At 43.4% G+C, this 12,270-nt stretch overlaps 1 non-coding gene across 1 annotated transcript; it reads right to left on the minus strand.

Moving 5' to 3' along the window:
- Positions 1-324: 324 nt before the first annotated feature.
- On the minus strand, positions 325-399 carry Trnaw-cca (transfer RNA tryptophan (anticodon CCA)). Its single transcript has one exon. It is a non-coding gene; the product is annotated as a tRNA-Trp (tRNA).
- Between the last annotated feature and the right edge of the window lie 11,871 nt (positions 400-12,270).

The raw sequence follows: 12,270 nt of genomic DNA on the forward strand, positions 1-12,270 counted from the left end.
ACTTCCTGGCAGATTAAAACTGTGTGCCCGACCGAGACTCGAACTAGGGACCTTTGCCTTTCGCGGGCACGTGCTCTACCAACTGAGCTACTGAAGCACGACTCACGCCCGGTACTCACAGCTTTACTTCTGCCAGTACCTCGTCTCCTACCTTCCAAACTTTACAGAAGCTCTCCTGCGAACCTTGCAGCACTAGCACTCCTGAAAGAAAGGATATTGCGGAGACATGGCCTAGCCACAGCCTGGGGGATGTTTCCAGAATGAGATTTTCACTCTGCAGCGGAGTGTGCGCTGATATGAAACTTCCTAGTAGATTAAAACTGTGTGCCCGACCGAGACTCGAACTCGGGACCTTTGCCTTTGGCGGGCAAGTGCTCTACCAACTGAGCTACCGAAGCACGACTCACACCCGGTACTCACAGCTTTACTTCTGCCAGTATCTCGTCTCCTACCTTCCAAACTTTACAGAAGCTCTCCTGCGAACCTTGCAGAACTAGCACTCCTGAAAGAAAGGATATTGCGGAGACATGGCTTAGCCTCAGTCTGGGGGATGTTTCCAGAATGAGATTTTCACTCTGCAGCGGAGTATGCGCTGATATGAAACTTCCTGGCAGATTAAAACTGTGTGCCCGACCGAAACTCGAACTCGGGACCTTTGCCTTTGGCGGGCAAGTGCTCTACCAACTGAGCTACCGAAGCACACCAGGCTGTGGCTAAGCCATGTCTCCGCTATATCCTTTCTTTCAGGAGTGCTAGTTCTGCAAGGTTCGCAGGAGAGCTTCTGTAAAGTTTGGAAGGTAGGAGACGAGGTACTGGCAGAAGTAAAGCTGTGAGGACAGGGCGTGAGTCGTGCTTCGGTAGCTCAGATGGTAGAGCACTTGCCCGCGAAAGGCAAAGGTCCCGAGCTCGAGTCTCGGTCGGGCACAGTTTTAATCTGCAAGGAAGTTTCATACCAGCGCACACTCCGCTGCAGAGTGAAAATCTCATTCTGAAATAATTATTGACTGGAAATGGCTATGTTCGGGTGCTTTTGGAGACCATTTGCAGGCATTCATAGGTTGCATACGTATTAACAAAAAACGATGTCACGTCACTGGGCGACAATTGTTCGCAACTGGTTTGAAGAACATTCTGGACAACTCGAGTGAATGATTTGGCCACCCTGACCACCCCACATGAATCCCATCGAACATCTACGGGACATAATACGAGAGGTCAGTTCGTGTACAAACTCCTGCCTCTGGCCTACACTCACCTCTCAAGACCAGGAGGTCGTGTGAAGGTGGATCTTTGAAGACCATTGCGCCATGCTGGACACGACACCATTATGCAGCTGCCAGCCGCCTAAAATATGATTTTCGTGGTTATCGAGTCGGTATCGGCTCTACGTTAGAGAACGAGGGACTCTGGAGCACCGAGGCGTTTCCACCAGACAGAGAGCTTCTTGGCACGGGGAGAGACTGACTACACTGCATGGCTGGCCGACTGTGACAGTTGCTGGCGGAGAGCTACGGCTTCATCTCTGCTAACCCTTGGAGACTTAAATGGGCGCGGCAAGGCGCTGCTGAGCGGTACGTCAACAGGGCTCCGGAGGCAGCATGAGGAGACCACGTTTTCCCTTCAGTCAGGTGCCAAGGCAAAGTTCCGTGTTTTTAACAGTGTAAACATTTTAATAAGTCACGGTAGCAAAATACTAACACGAATACAGGGATCGAAAGGCTACTTACAACTTGTACAGAAACCAGACGGCCATTGTAAGAGTCGAGAGGCATGAGAGGGAAGCAGTGGTCGAGAAGAGAGTGAGGCAGGTTTATAACCAGTCCATGATGTTACCGAATCTGTTCCTTGAGCAAGCAGCAAAGGAAACCAAAGAAAAATTTGCAGTAGGAATACAAGTCCAGGTAGACGAAATAAAAACTGTAATTCTGTACAGACAGCAAGGGACTTGGAGGAGCACTTGAACGGAATAGTCAGTGTCTTGCAAGGAAGATATAAGATGAACATCAACAAAAGCAAAACAAGGATAACGGAATGTGGTCGAATTAAATAATATGATGCTGAGGCAATCACATTAGGAAAAGAGACTCTGAAAGCATTAGAAAAGTTTTACATATTTGGGAAGCGGAGTAATTGTTAATGGCCAAAGTAGGGAGGATATAAAATGAAGACTGGTCACGGCGAGGAAAGCGTTTCTGAAGAAGAGAAATTTGTTAATGTCAAGTATAGATTTAAGTATCAGGGAAGTCTTTTCTGAAAGTATTTGTATGGAGTGTAGCCATGTATGGAAGTGAAACATGAACGGTAAACAGTTTAGACAAGAAAAAATATAAGCTTTCGAAATGTGGTGCTACAGAAGAATGCTGAAAATTGGTTGGGTAGATAGAATTGGGGAGAAAAGATATTTGTGGCACAAACTAAGGAGAAGAACCGATCAGTTGATGTGACACATTCTGAGGCACAAATGGTTCAAATGGCTCTAGGCACTATCTGAGGTCATCAGTCCCCTAGACTTAGAACTACTTAACCCTAACTAATCGAAGGACATCACACACATCCATGCCCGAGGCAGGATTCGAACCTGCGAGCGTAGTAGCAGCGCGGTTCCGGACTGAAGCGCCTAGAACCGCTCGGCCACAGCGGCCGGCCACTGAGGCACCAATTGATCATTAATTTAATACTGGAGGTAAGCCTGGGGGTAAAAACCGTAGAGGAAGACCAAAACATGAATACGCTAAGCATATTCAGAAGGATGTAAGTTGCAGTGGTTATACGGAGATGAACAGGCTTGCACAGGATAGAGTAGCATGGAGAGCTCCATCAAACCATTCTCCGGCTGAAGACCACAACAACAATAGTTGTACAAATTAAAATGCAGCCTATGAAGATTCAGGATATCACAGATAGATATTGTATCTCAAGTCCTCTCGTGGCTAGTGTGCCTGGTTAGTTAAATCGAGTCTTTTTATGTGTTGTTTGGTACAGTGGCCGTTGCACGTACGTATTGAGTTCGAATTATTGTTCTTATTATAACGTCTGTTGCGTCGCAGTCATATTAAAATTCAAATTTTTGGTAAAGCAGCTTTGGGCCCGCTCATTAAATTTTGTTTCAAGGTTTTAATGAATTTTCAACATTTTGTCGATGTAGGACTAGCAACTCTTTTGTTTCATGATGAGTTTATTACAAATTTTTTACAGTTGCAGTATATATGTTTTGGCGACTTGTTTCGAGCCGACTAGTTCATTCTTAAGTCTGACCTACTGAAGCTGCACTAGAAGTGCCTCATCTTAATGACAGCCATCTAAAATTGGCAAATACATGCATCACACAGTGACGGTAGATGGATGTTATAGTATAAATATGCTTACTATATACTGAGAATCAAATCTACAAAAATCCCTAGAAATTTTCACGAAAGACAAATTACACTTTTGCACTACGTGAGTTATTGTGCTCAAGAAGGAACGAAGAAAGATTAGGGTTTAACGTCACGTCAACAGGGAGGTAAATTATTGTGTCGGAGTATAATACATTTATCTCTTTGCTATGAATCTCAGGCTAGGGTGCGGCTACGACATTTCAGAATAGTCTGCTGCGGTTTTCTTCCGGACTCCTGAAGTCGTAGGTTTCTTTTAGATGTCTAATTTATAAACGTGTTGGTGCAGTGAAACATTCTTATCCATGTTTCCACAGATCCGTCTCGTCATTTGAAGTGGCCAGATACCGCGAGCTAGTTGCGTCTGTAAAGGTTAGATTTTCACTGCCTAACCAAAAGCCACAGATGATTTACGAAATCTATTGACAGCGCCGAGGAACATTTACAGAGAATTGCCAATCTTCGATTTCGGACGCAAATATTGTGTACAGGTTTCCACAATATTTGAGATGAAGGGCATGTTGAACTCAGAGCACGATATCAAAATAACAATTTATTTCCTCTCTCCCACTTATTCAGCTTATATACACAGCCGGAAAAATATAGTAAACCAGAAAAGGCGACGTTAATTTCCATCCGATGAGGCGTATGTCACCAGGAGGATAACAGATGAACCGGTAGCAGATTCAACTTCGTCCGCCAACAGATAGTGCAGTGGCGTAGCTACCAGAGGGCCACGTTCGTCCATCATTTAGTATAGAACGCTCACAGCCAGAAGGCTCAGCGTGGTGCAAACGTTTGAAGCAAGCAAGCAGCAATGCCACGGAGACACACTCGTACTTCCTACAGCCAACTGAGCGAGTCTGAAAGGGGTCAAATTCGGTCCTTCCGAGTGGCGCGATGGTCATTTTGGAGAATTACCACACCAGTTGGACGTGGTGCCTCAGTTGTGGAACGATGGTGCTATCAGTGGTCACGTGAATATTCTCACACCTGTAGACGAGGTCCTGGACGTCCACGCAGCACAGATGCCCGCCAGGACCGTCATATTGTAAGGCAAGCAGTGGCAGATATTACAGCTACCAGACTGGCCTGCGAGCCAAGATATGTTAACGCGGATGCGGATCAATTATCAGCAGTGGGACTACGGGAACGCACAACTGCAGGCCGTACTCCGCTCACGCCACAGCGTCGACGTGCACGGCTGGATTGCTGACGTCAGAAGATCACTTGGAACACGGAATGACGACTCGTGGTCTTCACCGATGATAGCAGATTCTCCCCGCATGCAAGTGATGGTCCTCTACGTGTACAACGTAGACCTGGTGAGCATTGTCTCGTAAAGTGCACTGGTCGAAGACACACTGGCCGCATTCCAGGCGGCCGGCCGCTGTGGCCGAGCGGCTCTATGCGCTTCAGTCCGGAACCGCATGGATGTGTGTCGTTTCCTTAGGTTAGTTAAAGTAGTTCTAAGTCTAGGGGAGTGATGACCTCAGATGTTCCATAGTGCTCACAGCCATTTGAACCATTTTTCAACCCATTCCAGGTTTTGTGGTTCGGAGTGCGATAATCTACAACTCTCGATCATATTTGGTGTTTCTGGAGGATACTCTCACCAGCGCTCGGTACCTGCAGAATATTATTAGACCTTAAGGTTTATAATTTATATAAAGAACAGCTACCTGCCACATGTATGGTTTAAAAAGGTTTATTATCTTCAGACCATGACCGGTTTCGGATTTTTCTTTACAAATCCATCTTCAGATGGCAGATTACATGCATTATTAGGTGGACCTAGTTTTGTTTGTGTTATTCGTTTGCTGCACTGGGAAAGGAAAGAAATATTTTTGTTGTCATATTGGTAATTGTATTTTTACGAAAGATTTACTTCTTTTACAAGATCTAATTGCTCATGAGATGGTTTTTCTAAACATTAGTAAACTTGCAGGTTAGTGTACTTACGAGCTGTGTAGTTCTGCCTGACAAAATATTCGTGCGTTTATGTTTTCGAACGCAAGCTTAATACACTTTTCAATATGCACTATGTGAGTGCTATTCCAGTCAATGGACGTCACTTTCAACCTCATCATCTTAATTACACACGCATCACACACGAATAACGTTTACAAAACGTGGCCCAGCTTCACATTACAAACGAGAACAATATCTGCAAAGAGCTTACAGTCATAACGATGTTAACTTACAGATGCTGTATAGTCGATATGGGTACAGTAAAATATCTCTTTGCTATTGTATGAAATTAATCTAAAACGGAATAAATAAAATTACATACAGATAAGATTACAAACATTGTATGTAGTACAGAATTACTGTGTGTTACTAATTAGTTGTTACAACAGTAGGCGTTAAATTCTAATATATGACATAAAATGCGATGCACATGTTTTCATTATGCAATTTTTTTTCTCAATGACATATAAGCAGTTTTTGGGGCCTGTATACTAAATGTTTTTGATGGAATATTAGGCTTAAGTTATTTTAAAAAAGTGAAAGCTTCTTCAAAGTTATTTAGGAAAGGGGTGTTAACTGACTCTATCTGTTAATTCAAAATGAGATCAGGGAACCTATTTTTATGTGTATGAATCTCAATCTCCTCTAGGAGATTCAATGTGAAACCTTTGTCTTTGAGGTGTAATATCTGCAGATTGTTTTCTATATATTTTCAACTGTATGATTGTTTTCTGCAAGATGGGTGGCAAAAGCAGATTTGCTTAGGTTTTTCAGACGTAGGCTGTTCTTTATATAAATTATAAACCCTAAGTACAACAGCCACGTTTCTCAACATGTCGACTTTCGACAAAATAGCATTATTAGACCTGTTCTTTTGCCGCTCTCGCAACAGGAAGTCGATATGTTGTTCCAACAGGATAATGCTCACCGACACATTGCCCGTAAAACTCAACGTGCTCTGCAAGACGTGAGCAATATTCATGTCCAGCGCCATCTCCGGAGTCGTCTCCAATAGAGCGTATGTGGGACATGACGGGACGAGAAGTGACTCGTGCCGCTCGACAGCCAACAACTCTTACAGAACTACGTGGACACTTCGACCGGCTGTGTCATAACGTATCTCAGAACAGTATTTGGCATCTATACTGGATGCCAGATTCACCGCCTGCAGTGCCGCCTGTGCAAGTTACACAACGTACTAATGTGGATATTTCATCTTGGGTCGATACCTGGTATCTTAGAACCGCTTGTCTATTGATCTGTATGTAGACGTTTTATACTCCGTATGCAAAGTTGCTATAATAAATCTTTAGTGAATTGGAAATCTCTAGAAGGGTGTACCAACTGTTTTCGGCAGCGCATATTTTCTCACCAGAGTTGTGGAGTTTCGTGACGGAGGAGGACCGCACACTACTCGCTTGCAACGCTCATGGGAAATTATCTTCCTCACGAGAAAGAAGTTTAATTTCAATTCTTCAAATCGTTTTGGTTATAATTTGGGTATTCCACGCCGCTGGTTAACTATTAGGCCTTCTCACGTCACACTGTTTACCTTCTGTTCAACTTTCCTACACCGTTCACAATTTTCACAGTAGCTGGCAAAGAAACTTGTCGTATCTTTTATAAGTTTTGTTACATGACTATGCGATGTTAAGCATCATCACATACGCCCTTTTGTACAACTTCCGGTTTTACTTTGCAGTCTGTATACAATATTACACTGAAGAGCCAAAGAAACTGACACACCTGCCTAATATCGTGTAGGGCCCCTGCGAGCTCGCAGAAGTGTCCCAACACGACGTGGCGTGGACTCGACTAATGTCTCGAGTAGCGTTGGAGGGAACAGACACCATGAATCCTGCAGGGGGCGGGGATCTCTTCTGAACAGCACGTTGCAAGGCACCCCGGATATCTTCACTAATGTTCATGTCTGAGGAGTTTGGTGGTCAGTGTATAACACTCCTGTCTACTACTCCTATACCATAAACTCGAAACTGGAGGCAATTTTTAAAACATAATTATTTTGTTAGAGTAATAATGGTATAAAGCAACAGATCAGTGTTACCCTCTGAGAGGAATTTGTTATGTTGACCGTTTTGTACCTAACGGAGGTGGCTTATCGGAAGTGAAAGTCAGAATTACGCAAATATTTGAACAGTAACAAACAAAATTTTGCCTAGCTATACTGTTTATAGAATAAGGAAAACGGTCGCCAGCCTAATTAGGCAAGAGAAAGATTAACGTTCTCGTTTAAGGAAGTAGATATAAGTAACTATAACGGATCAACACAACCTATACTTCGTCACACGCGAGTGCAGTGAACTCTTACACATACATATGTTTACGGTAAGATTGGAACTAACAGAGCAGCAGAAACAATTTGCAAAATTATAACAGATACCGAAACACACTATTACTTTCAGGGCTTGCACAAAGTGAATGGTCTTTATAACATTACTATTAATATGCACTTCTAATACACAAGAGAGACAAACACTTAGCAAACATGAGTATATAACGTTTCACAACTGCAGCTTTCTCACTTTTACTACAGCGAAACACAATGTTGTCAAAATTGCAAGAAACTGACTCACCTTTTTGAATTTACTACAGACAACAATGTGATCATTTGATTTATAAGCCTCAGTCTTAAGAACTTTTAATTTTGAAGTTAGCAACAGCACTTTAATAAGCAGTTTTAACAGGAATATTTTCAGCAAACAACATTTACTTTAACTCACTCTCTTACCACCTTAATTTTAACTTTCTTTTTACTATGTTGAAGAGGCATTAATGAGCAAAATATTGGGCTTTTAATGTACTTTCAGTAAGGACACTCGGTAATCACTTTAGTTCAAACGGAGAGGAACCTGAGAGGTGTTATGATGAGGAGAAAAATCAAGGTAGGTACATAAAGTCAGATATAAATTACCTTATATTTGTGCACACTAAAACATTCATTAAGCTGATCCTTCACTGTACATCATTGTAACATTCCGATGTAATGATTGCGCAATGTGGTGGCAACTGCATGTTGGTAGGTGGAACTGCAGGCAGAATTGCTGGACTCTGTCATTTCTTGGTGGCGATGATAGATACAAATTCCAAAATAGTTCCAGCTATTTATCCATCCATCCGAGGCATTGGAAAGAAGCAGAAAAAAAACCTCTCTCGGAACCAGCACAATATGCACACTTTACACGGCAGTGCATAGTTTGGTAGCTCATCCCCGACTGCTGGCTCATCCCCGACTGACTATCAGTTCCACCTTTTCCACCTAGGCCAACCACAGTTTGCGCGCGCTACACAGTTCCGTTCCCGAGGGGAACCACTACACCATTTACTTACAAACTAACTAAGAACCCTAAGTGACGATCAGCAGTTTATATAACAGTAAACAATCATTTTAAACAAAACAGAACATTTGTACATATAGACATTTCTACAAAAACTTATTCACACAGAAATTACAATTACATACAGTAAGTTTTGTTCCCTCCAAATGGGACAAAGAATTTAAATGACAAATATACTATATTGCATAGAAACAAACCACGACATCAAAGTTTGTGCAAAGAAAGAAATATACAGTTTTATGTTATCGATTCAATCACACACATTTACAGAAGCTCAGCGCTGTAACATTAAATGAAACAAAAGCGAAATAAATCAGTACAACATTAGAGCTATGGTGTTACAAGTGGAAGTGTTTAAATTCAGAAGAGTGTTCCTGTAGCCACTCTGGAGCAATTGAGGACGCGTGGGGTGTCCCATTGCCCTACTGGAATTGCCCAAGTCCGTCGGAATGCACAATGGACATGAATGAAGGCAGGTGATCAGAAGGATGCCTACGTATGTGTCACCTGTTAGAGTCGTATCTATGCGTATCACGGGTTCCATATCACTCCAACTGCACACGCCCATCACCATTACAGAGCCTCCGCCAGTCTGAACAGTCCCCTGCTGACATGCAGGGTCCATGGATTCATGAGGGTGTCTCCACACCCGTGCACGTCCATCCGCTTGATACAATTTGAAACAAGATTCGTACGACCAGGCAACATGTTTCGAGTCATCAACAGTCCAATGTCGGTGTTGAGGGGCCCAAGCGGGGCGTAAGGCTTTGTGTCACACAGCCATCAGGGGTACACGAGTGGACCTTCTGCTTCGAAAGCCAATATCGATGATGTTGTTGAATTGTTCGCATGCTGACATCTGTTGATGGCCCAGCATTGCAATCTGCAGCAATTTGCGGAAGGGTTCCCGTCGTGTCTCCTCAGTCGTCGTTGGTCCCGTTCTTGCAGGATCTTTTTCCGGGCGCAGCGATATCGGTGATTTGATGTTTTACCAGATTCCTGATACTCACGGTACAGTCGTCAAATGGTCGTACAGGAAAGTTCCCACTTCATCGCTACCCTGAGGATGCTGTGTCCCATCGCTCGTGCGCCGACTATAACACCACGTTCAAACTCACTTGAGAACCTGCCATCATAGAAGCAGAAACCCATCTAACAACTGTGCCAGACACTTGATGTCTGATATAGGCGTTGCCGACCTCAGCGCCGTATTTTGCCTGTTTACATACCTATGTATTTAAATACTCATACCTATACCAGTTCAAATGGCTCTGAGCACTATGGGACTTAACATCTGAGGTCATCAGTCCCCTAGAACTTAGAACTACTTAAACCTAACTAACCTAAGGACAACACATACATCCATGCCCGAGGCAGGATTCGAAACTGCGACCGTAGCTGTCGCGCGGATCCACACCGAAGCGCCTAGAACTTCTCGGCCACACTGGCCGGCCTATACCAATTTTCTTTGGCGCTTCAGTGTATAATCATATCGTGTAACGGCACACTTTTTAGATGCTTATATGCTATGGATACTCTTACTCTCTCAAATAACTTCCGGGAATTCAGCCAGGTAACACTTTCAGCGACCGCCGATATTTCGGCGGGAGAACACCCCGCCATTTTCAAGGCAAACTGCAACGGACAGGCGGCGTTCATGCAAATTTAATACCTCGGTTCTCCGACAGAAGCAGGAAAGATAACACACACACACACACCCACTGAACACTAGTGCCACCAAAGATGACCAAAGTCAGAGCTATCGATAGTGAGACTATGAATTCGCAGGTGAGGCAGCATTGACTCTGTTCCTCTGTTTTTTGACAAGGGAGAGAGCCGGATTCCAAACAGAGTTTAAACAGAAACCTCCATCCCTGTTAACGAGGTTGCTCGCTAATTTAATCTCAACTGCCTCCCTAATAACACTGTCCCAATAGCTGGACGTGCATGCCAATATGTCGGTGTTATTATATAACATGGGGTGACCAGTATCCAAGCAATGTTCGGCAATAGCAGATCTATTTGGCTGCTGTAATCGTGTGTGCCTATGCTCAGTACATCTGTTCCACGGTCCTGATAGTTTGACCAATATATGCCATGCCGCAGCAACAAGGAATACGATATACACCCGCCTTACGCAGTCCAAGATCATCCTTAACGGAACTCAAAAGTGCTCTAATTTTAGATGGAGGTCGGAAAACACATTTCACATCGTATTTCCGTAAAATACGACCGATCTTATTGGACGTGTTCCCTACGTAAGGCAAAAAGGCAGTAGACTTAGGTGTTGACTCAGAATTATCATCAATCACCCGATGTACAGTTGGTCGATAGCGCAACGCAAGTTCAATCTGTCTATCACTATAACCATTTTGACGGAATGTAACTTCAAGATGGGACAGCTCAGCTGGCAAAGTCTCAGCGTCAGAAACGACATGTGCCCTGTGTACCAAGGTACGAAGTACTCCTTCACGCTGAGCCGAATGGTGACAACTATTAGCTTGCAAGTACAAGTCGGTGTGAGTACGTTTCCTGTAGACTGCCTGTCCCAATGATCCATCATCCTTCCTCCTAACCAACACGTCGAGAAAGGGAAGGCAACCATCCTCTTCCACCTCCATCGTAAAACGAATGTTCGGGTGGATCGAGTTCAGATGGTCTAGAAAGACATTCAAATTCTCATTTGGCCTCACGTTGTTTAGCCTCACGGTAGCGTTTGAAATTAGTAATCGATGTTCTATATATTGTGCTCTTAGCCAAATAAAGGTTCATAGCAAAATCGGAAACAGTCAAGGTTACAGATCGCTAACTCCACCCTATGTCAGCGAATTATAACACAAGCATTTATAACTTCTATTAATTGTTTATACAACTACATTGTGCGGAATGCGTTGCAGTTACTGATAGAAATGAGTACATTCTTTCTCACAGATATTTCAGAAAGATACGTAACTGAATAGAAACCCTATGTATAAATGAAATTACAATTGAATTATCAGCTGGAATGTTTAATTTCATAAATTCGTAACATATATACATTCCTGCTACTACTGCTTGCGGCTGGGAAAGGAGCAGAATATATGAAAAATACGTTGATGCAAAAAAACGTATTTAGGTCTGCTCTTTCTCGCTGCAGAAGGAATGCTGGTTTAGCTGCTCTTTCGCTAAACCCGTCAGATAAAATGTTTCGCAAATTTCAATGGCTGAATAAGGCGCCAAATTTGATAAAAAAGAACTACGGACTTTCATTAATGGCCGGCCGCGGTGGCCGTGCGGTTATGGCGCTGCAGTCCGGAACCGCGGGACTGCTACGGTCGCAGGTTCGAATCCTGCCTCGGGCATGGGTGTGTGTGATGTCCTTAGGTTAGTTAGGTTTAAGTAGTTCTAAGTTCTAGGGGACTTATGACCTAAGATGTTGAGTCCCATAGTGCTCAGAGCCATTTTTTTTTCATTAATGTGGAACAAAGCGGTAAGAGTTTATTAACGTGTTGTAGACTGATTTGGAAGATTTAAGTTATCGCAGACGCCCTGTTGAAGAAAGATCTGCTTACTCTTGACGCAAGTATCGT

The sequence above is a fragment of the Schistocerca serialis genome, chromosome 5 (assembly GCF_023864345.2).
Source record: "Schistocerca serialis cubense isolate TAMUIC-IGC-003099 chromosome 5, iqSchSeri2.2, whole genome shotgun sequence".
Classification (NCBI taxonomy): domain Eukaryota; kingdom Metazoa; phylum Arthropoda; class Insecta; order Orthoptera; family Acrididae; genus Schistocerca; species Schistocerca serialis.